The sequence below is a fragment of the Ranitomeya variabilis genome, chromosome 2, assembly GCF_051348905.1.
Source record: "Ranitomeya variabilis isolate aRanVar5 chromosome 2, aRanVar5.hap1, whole genome shotgun sequence".
Classification (NCBI taxonomy): domain Eukaryota; kingdom Metazoa; phylum Chordata; class Amphibia; order Anura; family Dendrobatidae; genus Ranitomeya; species Ranitomeya variabilis.
Genome location: NC_135233.1, coordinates 123,168,133 through 123,185,707, shown reverse-complemented (window position 1 = coordinate 123,185,707; position 17,575 = coordinate 123,168,133). Strand labels below are relative to the sequence as shown.

Sequence of the window (17,575 nt, the reverse complement as noted above, 5' to 3'; positions counted from 1 at the left end):
AAAGCAATGCCGCCAGTTTAGTCCTGTTACCAATTTTGAACTGCATTTAGCCTACTTTATTATTTGGGCCTATATCTGTGTTTCCTCCTCATCCTGCCCATTGCCCAGCCACTGCTAGATGAGTCTGCTGGTACATTGACCCAGACCACTACATTCCCCTTGCACTCTACACAGCCAGAATCTGACCTTGCTGAAAGTCAGGTTCCCCTTCCTGCATACTATACCACCTTACACCGGGACAAAGAGGAAGGTGCAGATGAAAGTGCAGGTTCCTCCATCAGGTGGGGGGGCATACTCGTTGGCAACGTCACTGGCACAGGGCCCCTCATAGTACGCAAAAGTGTCTCTGCCAGTGGGAGGCGCCACATGCCATCAAACACACCGCCGTACTTTGAGGGGCCCTGTGCCAGTGCCAATGAGTGGGCCCCCTTGCTTGCTCAGGATCACAACACTTGCAAAGTTGAAATACTTACCTCTCCTTGCTCCACCGCCGTGACGTATTCCGCGTTTCCTGGGCCCACGAAAATCTTCAGCCAGCCCTACCCCCCCCACAACTTTAGCCAAATGCCCCCCCCAGTTTTCAATGCCTAACTATTATTATAAAGTAAATTAAGATTGACAAGCTTCAGTAATAAGAATTGATGTTTTTGGCATTAAAATGGGCACTGTAGGTGTTTTCCTGTCCTCCACTCACTGCCGACTTTGATTCCCCATTGACTTGCATTGGGTTTTGTGTTTCAGTCGGCCCTCGAATTTTCGCAATAATCGACTGATTTCACCCGACTCGACTTTTGACAAAGTCGGGTTTCGCGAAACCCAACTCGATCCGAAAAAAGTAAAAGTCGCTCAACTATAGTGGACAGCTTTTGTTGCCCAGTAAGGGCGAAGTGTGTTTTTTTTTACTAAACCCATTTTCAGGGTGAGGCCTAAGAATTTTTGTATTTCGGGGACATTTGTGGGGATCCAGGAACGAGAATGAAAGGCAGTGGGTTTGTAACAACTCTGCTGGCATCACGGCATGGCCTCGCATTTCTCACACTATCTTACCCACTGCTCCAGGCCATAATGTGGTTTCTGTTTCTTGCCAGCTCCATGTTCTGTGTCTCTGCTCTCTGCATGCTTCATAGTTCTGTGTATAGAGGGGCGGCGCCTGAACTCTCTGGTTCTTAGAGGAATCAGGTGCATCTGTCCAATCTGTTCCTGACCAATTGCCAGGAGACCTCCAGTATTTAGTTCAGTGGTCTGGGCCTGTGCAATGTGTTAGCTCAGTTAGTGTCTTGCTTCTGAGTTTGCCTGGCCTTGCTCTCAGTTACTCCCTCTCTGGAGGATTCTCTGTGTTATTTCCTAGGTCTTGTTGTCCGCCCACCAGGAGGCAGAATATCCTGGTCCCAGTGTCTTTGTCCTTGTGTCTTGTTCCATTGCCTTGTCTGCACTTAGTCTTACCTCAGTCTCCTAGTCTTTGGCTTCCTTCCCTGTTGTCTTTCCTTGTATTCTCAGTCTGTTTTCACTCCGCACTCTTGCAGCTCTGCCTGCTCTGAACCTTTGTTACTTTACCTCTGCTCCTCACTTCTGCGTTTCTGCTCCTTTCTTCTCAGCTTATCTTCTGCTGTTGCAGTTATCCCTTGCTGCAGCTTCTCTCCACATTCTTTGTGGCTCTGCTCAGCTTTGCTGTAGAGACCCCTCCCGCAGCACCTCTCCGCTCCTTGCGGTTCTACCTAGCTCCGCTCCTTGCGGTTCTACCTGGCTCCGCTCCTTGCGGTTCTACCTGGCTCCGCTCCTTGCGGTTCTACCTGGCTACGCTCCTTGCGGTTCTACCTGGCTCCGCTCCTTGCGGTTCTACCTGGCTCTGCTCCTTGCGGTTCTACCTGGCTCCGCTCTTGCGGTTCTACCTGGCTCCGCTCCTTGCGGTTCTACCTGGCTCCGCTCCTTGCGGTTCTATCTGGCTCCGCCCCCAGCTCTTGGCTCCGCCTCCTGCGGTTTTGCACTTGGCTCCGCCTCCAGCTCTTGGCTCCGCCTCCTGCAGTTTTGCACTTGGCTCCGCCTCCTGCTCTTGGCTCCGCCTCCTGCATTTCTGTTCTTGGCTCTAGCTCCTGTGCTTTCGCTCTGCATCCGCTCTTGCGGTCTTTATCTACTTATTCCTAGGTCCTCGTGTCTGAACAGGTTCTTACCCGTTCTACATACCTGCCTGCAGACCGGTCCCTACCGGTTCTTCCAGTGTACCAGTCTTGTCTACCAGTCCTGCCAGAGAGCCAGCCGTGCCTGCCTGCCTACCAGAGAGCCAGCCGTGCCCGCCTGCCTGACAGTGTTCCTGTTGTACCCGTCTGCCTGCCTATGTGCCAGCCGTGCCCGCTTGCTTGTCTATGTTCCGTTCCCCGGTGGGATCATCAGCCACAACCAGACTCCACCCTGGAGTGGTACTGTTGTGGATTCTGTTTGTGGGCTCCCTCTGGTGGTTACTGCTGGTACTGGGTGACTTTGGTGGGTTGCGGCCTTTGGTTTCCACCTGTCCATCAGAGGCTGGGTGTTTCCTATTTTACCTGGCCTTTCTGTCATTCCCTTGCCGGCTATCAATGTATTCAGATGTGCTCTGTTTTGTTCCTGCCTACCTGCTCCCAGATCTTTCAGGATAAGCTAAGTGCTGATTTTCAGTTGTTTGGTTTTTTGTCCAGCTTGCTTATTATGTCTCTATGCTAGCTGGTAGCTCTAGTGGACTGAGGTTCTCCCCATGTGCCATGAGTTGGCACATGGGTTCTTGTAATCTCAGGATGGTTTTTTGATTAGGGTTTTTTGCTGACCGCTCAGACCCCTTTTGTATCGTTCTGCTTTCTAGTTTACAGCGGGCCTCAATTTGCTAAACCTATATATATCATCTCTATGTGTGTGCCTTCCTCTCATTTCACCGTCAATACATGTGGGGGGCAACTATACCTTTTGGGGGTTCATTCCTCTGGAGGCAAGTGAGGTCTTTATTTTCTCTGCAGTACTAGTTAGCTCTTAGGCTGGTGCGTGGCATCTAGAACCAACGTAGGCACGCTCCCTGGCTATCTCTAGTTGCGTTTGTCAGGCGTAGGGCAGCGGTCAGCCCAGGTTCCATCACCCTAGAGCTCGTCCGTTATATATTTGTACCTTGCTTGTCCTGTGCTATCCCTAGCCATTGGGATTCATGACAGGTACCTGGTAGCTTCCTATTGCACAAGTCTGACCTCACCATCAGAGGCTCCAGCGAACACCTAGGAAGCTACTTAGTTACGCCCCTTCCAGGGAGGTTTGGTCTGTGGTCCAGTGGGGCCACTCCCCCGCACGCCCGCACCAACCAGTCTGGGCGCGAGCATGACAGGGTTTTTGGGAAATATATTGCCGGGCATATACGTTTGTTTGGTGGACGATTAATTGCAGGACTTCGGGGCTAATGAAAATGTGAAAAAAATCAATGGGGGTAAAATTGGCGGCATCTACTCTTATTCCAGGGACTGCAGAAAAAGGGGAAATTTGAGGGGAAAATGAGGTGTCATTATACCACAGCGGTGGGGGGACTGCGGTACTTGGTCCTGCCTCTGAAACTTCAGCAGTGACGACCAACTCCGCTACCACTGGGCTGGGGGATCCCGTGGAGGAAGAGCCATCTGAAAGCTGCTCAGCTTCAGAGGCAGATTCTGTTTCACTGCCAGAGCTGCCGGAGCAAAGCAGGCTGTAAGCTTGCTCCACGCTGAAAGTTCTGCGGGCCATTTTATTTATTTCCTCTGCTAACCCTAATATGTGTAACCCTAACCCTAATGTGTAACCCTAACCCTAATATGCGTAACCCGAAACCTAATATGCATAACTCTAAGATGCGTAACCCTAACCCTAATATGCGTAACCCTAAGATACTTAACCCTATCCCTAATATGCGTAACCCTAATATGCATAACCCTAAACCTAATATGCGTAACCCTAAGATGCGTAACCCTAACCCTAATATGCGTAACCCTAATATGCATAACCCTAACCCTAATATGTGTAACCCTAACCCTAACCCTAAAAAATTAAAAAAAAATATATATTTTTTTTATAATCCTCTGCTGATGATGCAGGGATTATAGTAAACGGGGGTGGATAAATGGGATGCTGGCAGATGCAGAAATGATGTTTTTTATCACTGACAGGGCAGCACTTGAAATGTAGTCTCTCTCTCTTCTCTCCCAGAACAACTACAATTGAGAAGAGACAGGTAAATCCCAAGTGCTGCCATATTTATCAAATATTAGGGGTTTTGATCACTGTGATAGGACATATCACAGTAATCAAAACCCAGCAGACAATGAGAAAATTCTCACTGGTTGCCGGGTGTCTGCTGGCAGATCTTGCATGCGCAGTGCGCCCGCTATTTTCTTACAGCCGAGAAGAAGAAGGGTGCCGGGAGCTGTGGGCCGGGGACCGGGGGACATCATCTGCAGGGACTAATGGGTACCGTGGGAGGCTCGGGGGACCCTATTTCTCTCCCCTCTGATGTGCGATCACATCAGAGGGGAGAGAAAATGCAAAAGAAACTTTTATATATATATATATATATATATATATATATATATATATATATATGCTATATGGGGCGATCGCAACCCCGGGGGTCTGTAAAGACCCCGGGGATTGCAATCGCTCCTGGGGTTGGTAAAAACCGACCCCAATCAACTGCCAATTCCGGGGGAAGCTAGATTTTGGCAGGCGCATCTGTACATGCGCCCGCCATTTTGTTAATGCCGGAGGAGACGGAGGAGGGCCGGGGACCGGGGGACAGCGTTTTCAGTACATAAGGTACTGTGGGGGGCTCGGGGGACCCTATTTCTCTCCCCTCTAATGTGCGATCACATCAGAGGGGAGAGAAAATAAATGCAAAACCGGATTTTTTATTTTTTTTGCGATCACCGGTAAACGGTTAATTACCGGCGATCGCAAAAGCGGGGTCGGTAAAAACCGACCCGAATCATGTTCTCTGGGGTCTCGGCTACCCCCGGCAGCCGAGACCCCGAAGAAAATCGGACTCTGGGGGGCACTATTCACTTTTTCCACAGCGCCGTTAATTAACGGTGCTGTGGTTTAAGTACCCTTAATGATCGCCGTTAAAAGGCGTATCGGCGGTCGTTAAGGGGTTAAGGGGTAATGTTTTAAAGTGGTATTTCTGGTTTAAGCAAATAGTTTTTATTGTATACTGAAAATAGACAAGAATGTATCTAAGTAAATCAATAACTTGTAATGTAATAAGAAATATTTGTAATATGTTATAAGTAGTGTTGAGCGATACTGTCCGATACTTGAAAGTATCGGTATCGGAAAGTATTGGCCGATACTGGCAAAGTATCGGATCCAATTCGATACCGATACCCGATACCAATACAAGTCAATGGGACTCAAGTATCGGACGGTATTCCTGATGGTTCCCAGGGTCTGAAGGAGAGGAAACTCTCCTTCAGGCCCTGGGATCCATATTAATGTGTAAAAGAAAGAATTAAAATAAAAAATATTGCTATACTCACCTCTCCGACGCAGCCTGGACCTCAGCGAGGGAACCGGCAGCGTTGTTTGCTTAAAATTCGCGCTTTTCCTTCCTTACGTGAAGTCCCGGCTTGTGATTGGTCGCGTGCCGCCCATGTGGTCGCGACGCGACCAATCACAGCAAGCCGTGACGTTATTTTAGGTCCTTCAGGATTTTAAAATTACGTTCTGGCTTGTGATTGGTCGCGTCGCGGTCACATGGGCGACGCGACCAATCACAAGCCGTGACGTCACGGGAGGCTGGACACGCGCGCATTTTAAAATGCGCGCGTGTCCTGCCTCCCGTGACGTCACGGCTTGTGATTGGTCGCGTCGCCCATGTGACCGCGACGCGACCAATCACAAGCCAGAACGTAATTTTAAAATCCTGAAGGACCTAAAATTACGTCACGGCTTGCTGTGATTGGTCGCGTCGCGGCCACATGGGCGGCACGCGACCAATCACAAGCCGGGACTTCACGTAAGGAAGGAAAAGCGCGAATTTTAAGCAAACAACGCTGCCGGTTCCCTCGCTGAGGTCCAGGCTGCGTCGGAGAGGTGAGTATAGCAATATTTTTTTATTTTAATTCTCTCTTTTACACATTTTTACATTAATGTTGTTTCGATACCGATACCCGATACCACAAAAGTATCGGATCTCGGTATCGGAATTCCGATACCCGCAAGTATCGGCCGATACCCGATACTTGCGGTATCGGAATGCTCAACACTAGTTATAAGCAAGTTAGAAAGAAGTTGTAGGAAAAGCAGCTTTAAATTTTAAATGAAAGATGAACAGCAGGTGGCAGTATTGTACTACATTTCTGATCCAGTAGACTGAAACTTAAGGCTGTAATGAAAATGAACTTGACAGCAAAGCCATAGAAAACGGCCTACAAGACACTGAAGGCGATTGTAAATGTAGCTGGTTAAGTAGAAAAATATTTAGATGAGAGTCCTCAGTGGTTGATACCTTTTAATAGCTAACTGAAAAGATGGTAACAAATTGCAAGCTTTCGAGACTACTCAGGTCTCTTCATCAGGCACAGATTAAAAGAAATTCTGAAGGTATCAACCACTGAGGACTCTCAATTCTAAATATTTTTCTATCTACTGGCTAACACGGTACCAAGATATTTATCTTTCCTGTATCAAAATGCTGGTTAAGTAGTGAGAGAAGGAACAAAATGCAGTTTAAATAAAATAAAAGTAGTCACGTCTGATACTAAAAGCCACAAAGAGCAACTATTTGAATATTAGCTCACATTGTCAACTTTACTCGTCTTATTCTTATGCAGAAATTTCAAACTCATTTTGGAATAAATAATAAGATTGTAAAATTAGAAAATAATAACGCAAAACTACCTATGTGAATATTCAAAGAGCTAGGAACATGAAAAAAGAAGGTTTCAAGCAACTACGGTAATTTGAACTTAGAGCAATCATTTGACCACAGTGTAAATTGTACAATTTTCTAGGGGCCTAATAAATATTGTTCACAATTGATATATCCGATACAATTTACATTTTTTTAAATATACTGTAGAGCTTGTAGCTGAGAATACTTGTCACAGTAAATAAGTGGTGTATGGCTATCTCTTCTTGTTGCCATCATGTGGCTCTCTTATCTATATTCTAAAGCCATTATTCATTATTTGCATTCCGTTTTGAAGGGACTTCTCTTTTGTCCTGTGGTGTTGGTTGCCGTTTTTATGCCAAATGCTTTAAAATGTTTCACACGGGGTGACGAGTTTTGTGCAAAATCAAAAAACATGCTTTTATTGTTTGTCTTTTACCCTTTTTGTGCCTATTCAGAGCAAATGTCATACGATCTTTTCAAATGTCCTTTAACCCCTTCACCATTTCCATTTTTTGCTGCCCTTCTTCCCAGAGCCATACATTTTTTTATTTTTCCATCAATATGACCATATGAGGGCTTGTTTTTTGAGGGACGAGTTGTACTTTTGAACGGCACTATTTGGTTTTGCCATATTGTGTACTGTAAAACAGGAATAAAATTCAAAGTGTGGTGAAGTTCCAAAAAAAGTGCAATTCCACAATTCTTGAGTTGTTTTTTTTACCATGCTAACCAAATGCTAAGACTGACTTGTCATTATGATTATCCAGGTCATTATGAGTTTGAAGATACCAAACATGTCTAGGTTCTTTTTTATTTAAGTGGGGAAAAAAATTCAAAGCTTCTAGAAAAAGAAAAAGAAAAGGCACCATTTTCCAAAACACATAGCTTCTCCATTTTTCATGATCTGGGGTTAGGTGAGGGCTTATTTTTCTTTGTGCTGAGCTGATGCTTTAATTGATACCAATTTGGTGTAGATACAATATTTTTATCGCCCGTTATTGCATTTTAATGCAATGTTGCATCGACCAAAAAAACATAATTCATTAATTTTCATTTTTTTCCTCGTTACTCCATTTATGGATCATATTAATTGTTTCTTTTTATATATTGCTAGATCGAGTTATTCCTAATATGTGTCTTTTAAGTTTTTTTTATTGTTTTATTTTGAATGGGGCAAATGGGGGTGATTTGAACTTTTAATTTTTAAAAATGTGTAAATATTTATAAAAACATTTTTTTTTCACGTTACACTTGCTTCAATAGTCCCCATAGGAGACTAGAAGCTGCGATCATCCGATCTCATGTGCTACACATTGCAGGGCTTCAGAGAACCCCCCCAAAAATCCCTCTCTATTAAACCATAAAAAATTACTTTTATTAAATCCACTAAAAGTGGGTACACAAAAAGTGAGTTAAAAGATTGCCCCCAATCTGCCTGAGGATTATGTTAGTCTTTTAACTGCGTTGGGACATTTAAATAGAATGGCATCCCGGGTTGTCAATACTTATTGGCTGAATAGGACAAACATTATTAAAGCACTTGTACCCCCAACATGCTTCACTGTGTGTGCGGCGTCATCAGGGGATAGGACAATGGCCATTGTCCCATCTCACATTTTAAAATTGAAAATTGTTCCATGGTCAGATGAATCAAAATTTGACATTTTTTTTATGGAAAACACAAACAGTGTCCTGGGGACTCTTGTTATCAGCTCACAGTTCAAAATTCTACATCTCTGTTGGTATAGGGTTAGATTAGAGACTATAGGTATATCAATGCTGAGCAATATGTAGAAATTTTAGCACAACATATTCTCCCATCCAGACATCGTCTATGCCAGAGAAGGCCTTGACAATGGCAGAGAAGGCAAGACAATGATAAACCACACACTGCATTCATCAAATGAGCATGGCTTTGCAGCAGAAGAGTTCAGGTGATAAAATCACAGCCTACAGTCTAGACTTTTAACCAATAGAATACATTTGGCGCGTTATGAAATGTAAAATCCAGGAAAGAAAACTGTTGAGCAGTGTGAATCCTACATCAGGCAAGAGTGTGAAAACAATCCTCTCCTAAAACTCCAGCAATTTGGTCTCCTCACTTCCCAGACATTTACAGACTCTTGCAAAAGGAAAAAGAGATGCTACACAATGTTAGACATGGCCTTGTCCCAACTTTTATGATGTGTTTTGCTGCTATCAATTTCTAAATGAGTTAATTTTTTCAAATACACTGGAAAAAAAAATATCTTTCAATTTCTGATAGGTGTTCTATGTTCTGTTGCAAATAAAATATGGTTATAAAAGATTTCCAAATCATTTAATTTGTCTTTTCTTTACTTTATACAAAGTGTACCAACATTTTGGTATTGGGCTTGTATATAAATATATAGATATATGGGTAGAGTGGATATAAAAAGGCCATACACCTGTTAAAATACACTGTTTTTTCCCATCATACAAATAAGAATCATACAAAGAAGAATCATTTCAGAACTTTTTCCACCTTTAATGTCACCCATAATTGGTACAAATCAATTGAGAAAAAAATGAGGTAAATAAAAATAACAAAACTAAAATAATTATAAGTGTGAACACCCTCTTATAACTGGGGATATGTTCAGAATTAGCCAATCACATTTAGGCCAGTCTCACACGTCCAGATAATTCCGGTACCGGAAAAATCGGTACCGGAGTTATCCGTGTCCGTGTGTCCGTGAGCTCACGTGGCACATCAGTGTGGCACACGTGCGACAGCCGTGTGCCGCCTGTGTGCTGACTGAGTACCACACAGACCGGGCACGAGACAGCGCTAAAGTAAGCGCTGTCCCCAGTGTGATGCTGAAGCAGCCATTCATCCCTTCTCTCCAGCAGCATTCGCTGGAGAGAAGGAATGAAAAATCATTGTTTTTATATATTTTTTTTTTCTGGTTAAAATAAACTTCCCGGCAACCTCCCCCCTCCCACCCCCTGTGCACCCGCCCGCTGGAAATAAAATACTCACCCAGCTCCCTCGATGCTTCCTCTCAGCGCCACAGCTTGTCCTGTATGAGCGGTCACGTGGTGCCGCTCATTACAGTGATGAATATGTGGCTCCACCCCTATGGGAGATGGAGCCGCATATTCATCACTGTAATGAGCGGCACCACGTGACCGCTCATACAGGACAAGCTGCGGCGCTGAGAGGAAGCATCGAGGGAGCTGGGTGAGTATTTTATTTCCAGCGGGCGAGCGCACAGGGGCTGGGAGGGGGGAGGTTGTCGGGAAGTTTATTTTAACCACAAAAAAATTAAAAAACAATGATTTCTCATTCCTTCTCTCCAGCGAACGCTGCTGGAGAGAAGGGATGAATGGCGACTTCACCACCACAAGCTGGGGGACAGCGCTTACTGTAGCGCTGTCTCCTGCATGGCACATGGATGGCACATGGACAGCATCCGTGTGCGATACGTGTTTAACATGGACCCATTGACTTTAATGGGTCCGTGTTATCCGTGCGCTCCCACGAACACTGACATGTCTCCGTGTTTTTCAAACGGACACACAGTCTGCGAAAACACGCTGACAGGTGCAGAGACATATTGATTTTAATGTGTCTACGTGAGTCAGTGTCTCCGGTACGTGAGAAAACTGTCACCACACGTACCGGAGCCACTGACGTGTGAAACAGGCCTTAAACTAATGCTAAATAGAAGGCAGTACACAGTGGTCATCATTTACACTGATTCTGATTAACTTCATATAAAGTTTATTTATCATAGTCGGATTTTCCTGACAAATTCTTAGATGCATTTTACAGCTTGCTAGGTAACTTTCAACAATGAGATTGCTTTGCTATCAGAAGAATGGCACAAAAATGTTTCCAAGGTACTAGATGTACCATGGAGCACTGTGAAGACGGTCATCAAAAAGTGGCTTAAATTTGGTACACCAATAACATTACCTAGAACTGGATGAAAAGACTTTAAACAAATTGGGGGCCGCCAAGAGACAGCTGCAGGAATTTGTCAAGTACTGGTTGTATACTGCATGTGACAACAATCTCCTGTATTCTTTATGTGACTTGGCCTGTGTAGTATGATGACAAGATGGAAGAGGGTTTTTTTCTTACGAAGAAAACATCCAAGCTGTGTTTTGCCAAAAGCTCATCAGACAACACAACATTTTCCCACACGCTTTTGACAGACTTTATGGAGAACAAAGTTGAAATTTTTGTTCAGAACTCTAAAAGGTATGTATGGTGCAAAGCCAGCCTGCGCATTATCAAAAGAACACTTTCCCCACTGTGAAGCATGTTGGAGCAACATTAGCATTTGAGGACATTTTTAGCAGCTGGAACTTTTCAAAGTAAAATCAATTATGCAGAAAAACCTTCAGACTTCTTTTAAAAAGCTGACGGTGAAGAGGAATTTCACATTTCAGTATGACAATGTACCTAGGCACACCTGCAAATCAACAAAAGATTGGCTTTACCAGAAGTGCATCAAAGTTTTGGAGAGGCCCAGCTAGACCCCAGACCTGAATCCAATTGAAATTCTGTAGGTTGCCCTGAAGTGAGCTGTACACAGTAGATGTCCGCTATTGCAAGGAAGAGTGGACAACATTTCCCAAATCTAATGTGCCACATTGATAGACACCTACTTAGAAAAAAAATGAAGGTGGTCATAAATTCAAAGGGTGAACAAAAGTATTAGTTTAAGGGTGTGAATATTTATGCAATTACATTATTTTAGATTTCTATTTTTATTTTTCCACCCCAAAATATTTCAGTTTATTTTTCAATTGAATTGAACAGATTGTGGGTAACATTGAAGATGGTAAAAGTTCTGAAATTATTCTACTTGGTGTGATTTTTTTTATATGACAAAAACCTGACATTTTAACAGAGGCATGCATACTTTGTATATCCACTGTAAATATATGGAAATTGTGAGTTTGTACTGCAGTTAAACATAATTTGGAGTTGTTCCCATATCCTGTATAAATGTGTTCTTAATATTCCCAAGGAGTTTGTTAATAGGATTATGGGTATGACTGCTAGGTTTGTAGATAACATTGCATTGGACAGCTAATCCACGCTTTGGAGGGGAGCCTGAACTAACTGGGTTAAAGAGTAAATCTCAAACAGTAGCACATGTAAACTTTGAGAAGCTTATGGATTTTGTCCTACTTATTGCTAATTAAAATTCTTAAAAAGGAACTTGGCTCACTTTCAGACTAACCTGCCTAACAGGAGGTGACAGTTCTTTTAAATCATATTTTGTTGGACATGTGACAAGTATTCTCTGTTCATTTCAACTTGCTAAAACCATGTTAGCACGCAAAGAGCTCATTATCGTGCTTGTGCTCCACTGTTTGCATGCAAACATGGAGGCAAGCCTTAAGTATCGAACTCTATTTAGATTAAATACTTAGACAGGAACACTCTAGACAGAAAGCATTTGGTACTTGACATGAACCTGATGTTTTACAGATTTAGAACTGTGGAATGGAATGCCCTCTTTCTTGTTGGCAAAAACAAATTATTTTAATATTTTTATTAAAATCTCTTACTTCCAAGGTCTCACTAGGACTGCATGCTTTTGCATAAACATAATGCTTTTCATAATCATAGCAGAAATAATTTAAATTTGTAAAAAAAAAAATAAAAAAATAATACCGCTATTCGCTCTTGTTGCAAATCTCAAGTTCTAGCTATGTATGGCCATTTTTCCATTTTTCAAACGCATGGTTACGCTGTGTTTTTTATCCGCATCAGCTTATGCATGATGCCAAAAAAAAGCTGCGTGTGCATGCGTTTGTATGTGTTTTTGCCTGTGCTTGCGTTGTTTATGCGCATGGGTTCGATATTTCCAGGAGGGTGTGTCTCAATGGGCATGTCTCAATCAATTCCTGGACATGCGCAGTCCGAAGTAGGGAAGCGCATCGAACGCATGCATACGCATGTCCTTGTGTACCAATGCGTTCCCATAGACAGTAATACGTTGTTTATATGCACTCATCCGCATGCGTTGCCTGCAGATATTTGACACATCAAAAAATTGCATGCGAACTGATGCAAACGCATGTCCCTTTGTACACAATGTTAAATATATGTACGCAAGACGCATGCAGATCGGTACGCAGGTATACTCTGCGCACACATATGCTAATGTGAACCCAGCCTATTATCGTTTCTCTGGCTATCTTGGCGTTCACAGGCTTGTGTGGCACCCTATATCCACAACACCCATTGTTTCCAGTACTATTGTCATATTAAACTTATTGCTGCACCTTATTTTGAATGGTTACTGGGTGCTGCTAGGAATGCAAGACACTGTTTTTCCTGTTTTTTCGTAACTGATTCTCCACTCCTGTGTTCCAATGTTTCTATTTCTCCATGATTAGCACCAAAGGTGCTATTTGGGACCTTTATGCCAGTTGTTTTGTTTTGTATTTTGTTGTTTTTTCTTTTTGATGTATTGATCATGCTCTGTTATGTTATTACAGTCTGCTTTTTCATTCAGTGATATAATTGAGTGATGGTGTTTTTTTTTCTGTTTTCTACTATCGTTTCTTTTTCTGTATGTTAGTTTATGTTTTTTTTGCCTAAAGACTGATGGAGGTCATTTGTTGACTAAAACGTCTCTTAATTTCTCTGGATTTTCTACATTCAATAAATTTCTTTTGAATACACCTGTATGAGTGCCAAGTGTCCTTATATTACAGCTGGCGAATTTGGTTATCCTATTTGTGCACCACCTTAATTCCAGAAGTGCTGTTAATAGAAAGGTGACTTCAACCACTCAAATATGAACCCCTCTTGCCAGAGCCACAGGGCAAGTGGGAAGAGCATGGCAAAGCTCCAGAATTGCCCCATCTAATAGATACACCTTTTCTGGATTGGATGCGGGCTTCTATTTTTAGGTTGAAGTGGACCAATATCCATGGCCCCTTACCAGCCTGAGAATATCAGCCTGCAGCTGTCTGCTTTAGCTTGGCTTGTTGTCAAAAATGTGGGGGGATCCCGTGCCTTTTTTAAAATTATTTATTTAAATAATTAAAAAAACTATGTGGGGACCCCTCTAGTCTTGATAACAAGCCATGATAAAACTGAAAGCTGAAGGTTGCAACCAGCAGCTGTCAGTTTTGCCTGGCTGGTTATCAAAAATACTGGGAAACCCACATAATTTTTTATAAAAATTTATAATGCAGGCTCCAGCTGATGAATACTCCCATCAGCCACGGCCTGCTTTTGCGGTTATTAGTGGCAGCAGGTGTAGGCTGATGGAAGTAGTAGTCCAATCAGCCGATGCCTGTGACCGTAGGTAAACTTTTTACCTCCAGTCAGAGCTGCTGGCTCATGCTGTCATCTAACAACATGGGAACCGCAGTTTTCTGACCAGCAATAATGATCTTACTGCCGACCAGATCCGCCGGTGTTTCTCCCAAGTAGATGACAGTGCGAGAAACACTCAGTACAGAAACATGGACTTCCTGGGGAAGTCCGTGTTTGGGATCTGTGCCAGAACATTAGGTGTTTGATACAAACCCCGAACTCTAGCGTTCGGGTTCACCCATCTCTAAGTTCTCTTTCACGTGTCTCCGGTACATGTGGTGACAGTTTTCACAAGTACCGGAGACACTGACACACGTAGACCCATTCAAGTGAATGGGTCTGTGCACATGTCAGTGTGCTTCCATGGATCGTGTGTCCGTGTGACCTACACGTAGACATGCCCATTATATTACTGGCAGCCTGGGCTGCAAAACATCCCGCACACGTGCTCAGAGATGACACACTGGGATATCATCTGTGTGACACGTTCCGGCACCAGAGAAGCAGTGTTACAGTAAGCGCTGTTCCCCAGCTCCAGAAGCTGAAGTTGGCTCTCATCATTCTCCCCTGCTCTGCCAGCAATCACCGCGAGCTGGGAAGAATGATGAGAATTATATTCAAGTGAGAACAATGACAGCAGCGGCGGCTGATGTGAGTATTCATCACCCGCTGCTTGGGCTATAAATAAATAAATGAAAAAACAGTGTGGGTTCCCCTGTATGTTCTACAACCATCCAGGCAACAATCACAGTTGGGGGATGCAATCTTCAGCTGCCAGCATTAATAAGGCTGGTTATCAAGAATAGAGGGGTCCCCATGCCATATTTATTATTATTAAAATAAATAATTTAAAAAAGCGGTGTGGGGTCCCCTTTATTTTTGACAACCAGCCTTGCTAAAACTGACAGCTGGTGGCTGGAATTGTCAGGCTGCCATGGATATTGACCCCCCTATCCTAAAAAAAGCAGACCGCAGCTGCCCAGAAAAGGCACATCTATTAGATGCACCAATTCTGGCACTTTTCCTGGCTCTTCCCACTTGCCCTGTAGCGGGGACATGCTTCGGTCTCCGGAAGAGATAACGGATAGACTCGACCCCGGGGAGGCTCTGCACCAGGCAGGAGGTCAATAGGACAGTCATAGGGGCGTGAGGCGGAAGGGTCTCTGCAGCCCTTTTGGAGAACACATCCGCATAGGACCAATAGTGCTTGGGAAGAGAGGAAAGATCTGCGGGTACCTCAGTTGTAGCAACCTGAATGCACTCCCTCTGACATCTACCCTCACAGGATTTACTCCATCCCAGAATTCTCCCTGAGGACCACTCTATATGAAGAGAATGGTAGCGTAACCATGGTATCCCCAACAGGACATCATCAAATCCCTCAGGAATGACAAGTAGTGAAATAATGTCCTGATGAGATGGAGACATGGAGAGAGTGAATGGAATGGTTTGGTGTGTAATCTGTGAGGGTAGTGTCGACCCATTTACCACTCAAATGGTCACAGGTTTGGCGAGCATCACCAGGGGTATTGCATGTCGCTCAGCCAGCAACTAACTAACTTCCTCCCAGGCAACCAGTTTTACCTAAGTGTGAAGAGTGCCCTAATAAATAGGAGCAGAGCTCCCCCTGGTGGCCTGGAGTGTGAAATGTGTTACATGTTTGTGATACCTGGATTCAGTTGTCCTTCTTTGTCTCCAAACGTAATATCACTCTCCCCTAGAGGAAAATAACATTACTGCAATGACCAGGACCCTGGGGCACTGCACTCCCCCCATTAAATCCAGTACTCCCAGACTGGGAAAAGAAAACAACAATACATTAGCAAAAGACATACAAATTTTTAAATGCTGTAAAACAAATTGATATAACTGTGCTTCCCTTTATGGGAGGTGAGGACACTTGAACGTTGCATAACAAACATATGTACATCATGGGCCCATTTTAATAAAAGTAGAAAACAGTTACTAATTATGAAATACAATTACCCATACGGGTATACTATCTCTTAAGTGCAAACCAACATTTTATTACTCCTATTCTTTTCTAAGTGCAAGGTTTCAACCAACCCCCATGGGTTTACTTTATTCAGATGCAGAACAGTCTATCAACCCCACGGGCTTACTGCATTTTCTTCAATTTTATTCAAAGTGCTCTATATTCTCAACTACATACTATAAACTATGTAAACCACAATTTTTTCTATTATATTAACTCTTTAATATACTCTTTCAAATACAACAGTTAAACATTCGCTTTAAGGGCGAACTCAAGTATTTTCTGAGGTAGTGCAAAATAATCAATATTAAAGTGCAAATCAATAACATAATAACAGCAGGAACGATGCGAGAGACCCGTTATTAACCCCCAACAGTGGACTTGGGCGGGCTACAAGGCGTGTTTCCAGACCCAGAATTCTGCCACACCAATGGGTTTTTCTTCAGGTCTCTGAAAAACAAGAGCAGTTCTCACAACAAGATTAGCAACAGTCTCTTAGAAGCAGTCTCTGTAAAAGCTTCTGTTGTAAAACCAGTAGGAAGCACCTTTAAGAAGGTGCAAACTATATACAGCAAAGTTTGTGAGCCATTCACTGTCCATGAATCCAGTGTCTCTAAAAACGGAAAGCAACTGTGCAAACCAAGGATCCCTTTAACACGGGACCCCTTTAAGAAATACCCTGGATGGGTGCAGAACTTGGAATCCTATAACTGAGGACCGCTTTAAGGCATAACCCTAGTCGGGTTTAATAAACTTCAGCAACAGCAGCAAAAGAGCTAAACAACTATATACAGTCATTTTCAGATTTGTGTGGTTCCCTTTAAGTAGTTGGCAAGGCATCAGTCCGTAATGAACACTTCCTGGCCTGGGAAGGTTTGTATCCGATTTCTCATCTGATGCTGTATCAACGTCATTGGTTTGTCTCTCAGGAGTGGTCAGGTCATTAACTGCCTGAGTACGGATATCATCTTTAGCATTTGCCACAGCGACAGGTTCAGTAGTAGTAATTATTAGGGTTGAGCTAAACGGATCGGACATTTTCAAAAATCGCCAACTTTCGGCAAAGTCGGGTTTCGTGAAACCCGACCCGATTCCAGCATGGGATTGGCCATGCTGTCGGCGATCTTCGTGCCAAAGTCACGTTTCGTATGACGCTTTCAGCGCCATTTCTCAGCCAATGAAGGTGGATGCAGAGTGTGGGCAGCGTGATGGCCTCGGTCCCCACCATCTTATAGAAGGGCAGGACAGTGATTGGCTTGCTTTCTGCGGCATCACAGGGGCTATAAAGGGGCGTGCACGCCGACTGCCATCTTACTTCTGCCGATCTGAGCATAGGGAGAGGTTGCTGCAGTTAGTCAGAAGCAGGGATAGCGTTAGGGAGGGAAGATTAACC

General features: G+C 43.7%; 1 long non-coding RNA gene across 3 annotated transcripts in view; it reads right to left on the bottom strand.

Annotated features, from left to right (window-relative positions):
- The window catches only part of LOC143804639 (uncharacterized), a 254,962-nt gene that overhangs the window by 30,024 nt on the left and 207,363 nt on the right, over positions 1–17,575 (bottom strand). The window contains exon 2 of one of the 3 annotated variants that reach the window (XR_013221070.1): positions 15,856–15,981. The exons of the other annotated variants lie outside the window; for them this stretch is intronic. This is a non-coding gene — a long non-coding RNA (uncharacterized LOC143804639). The remainder of the gene's footprint in view (positions 1–15,855; positions 15,982–17,575) is intronic. 3 annotated transcript variants of the gene reach the window in all.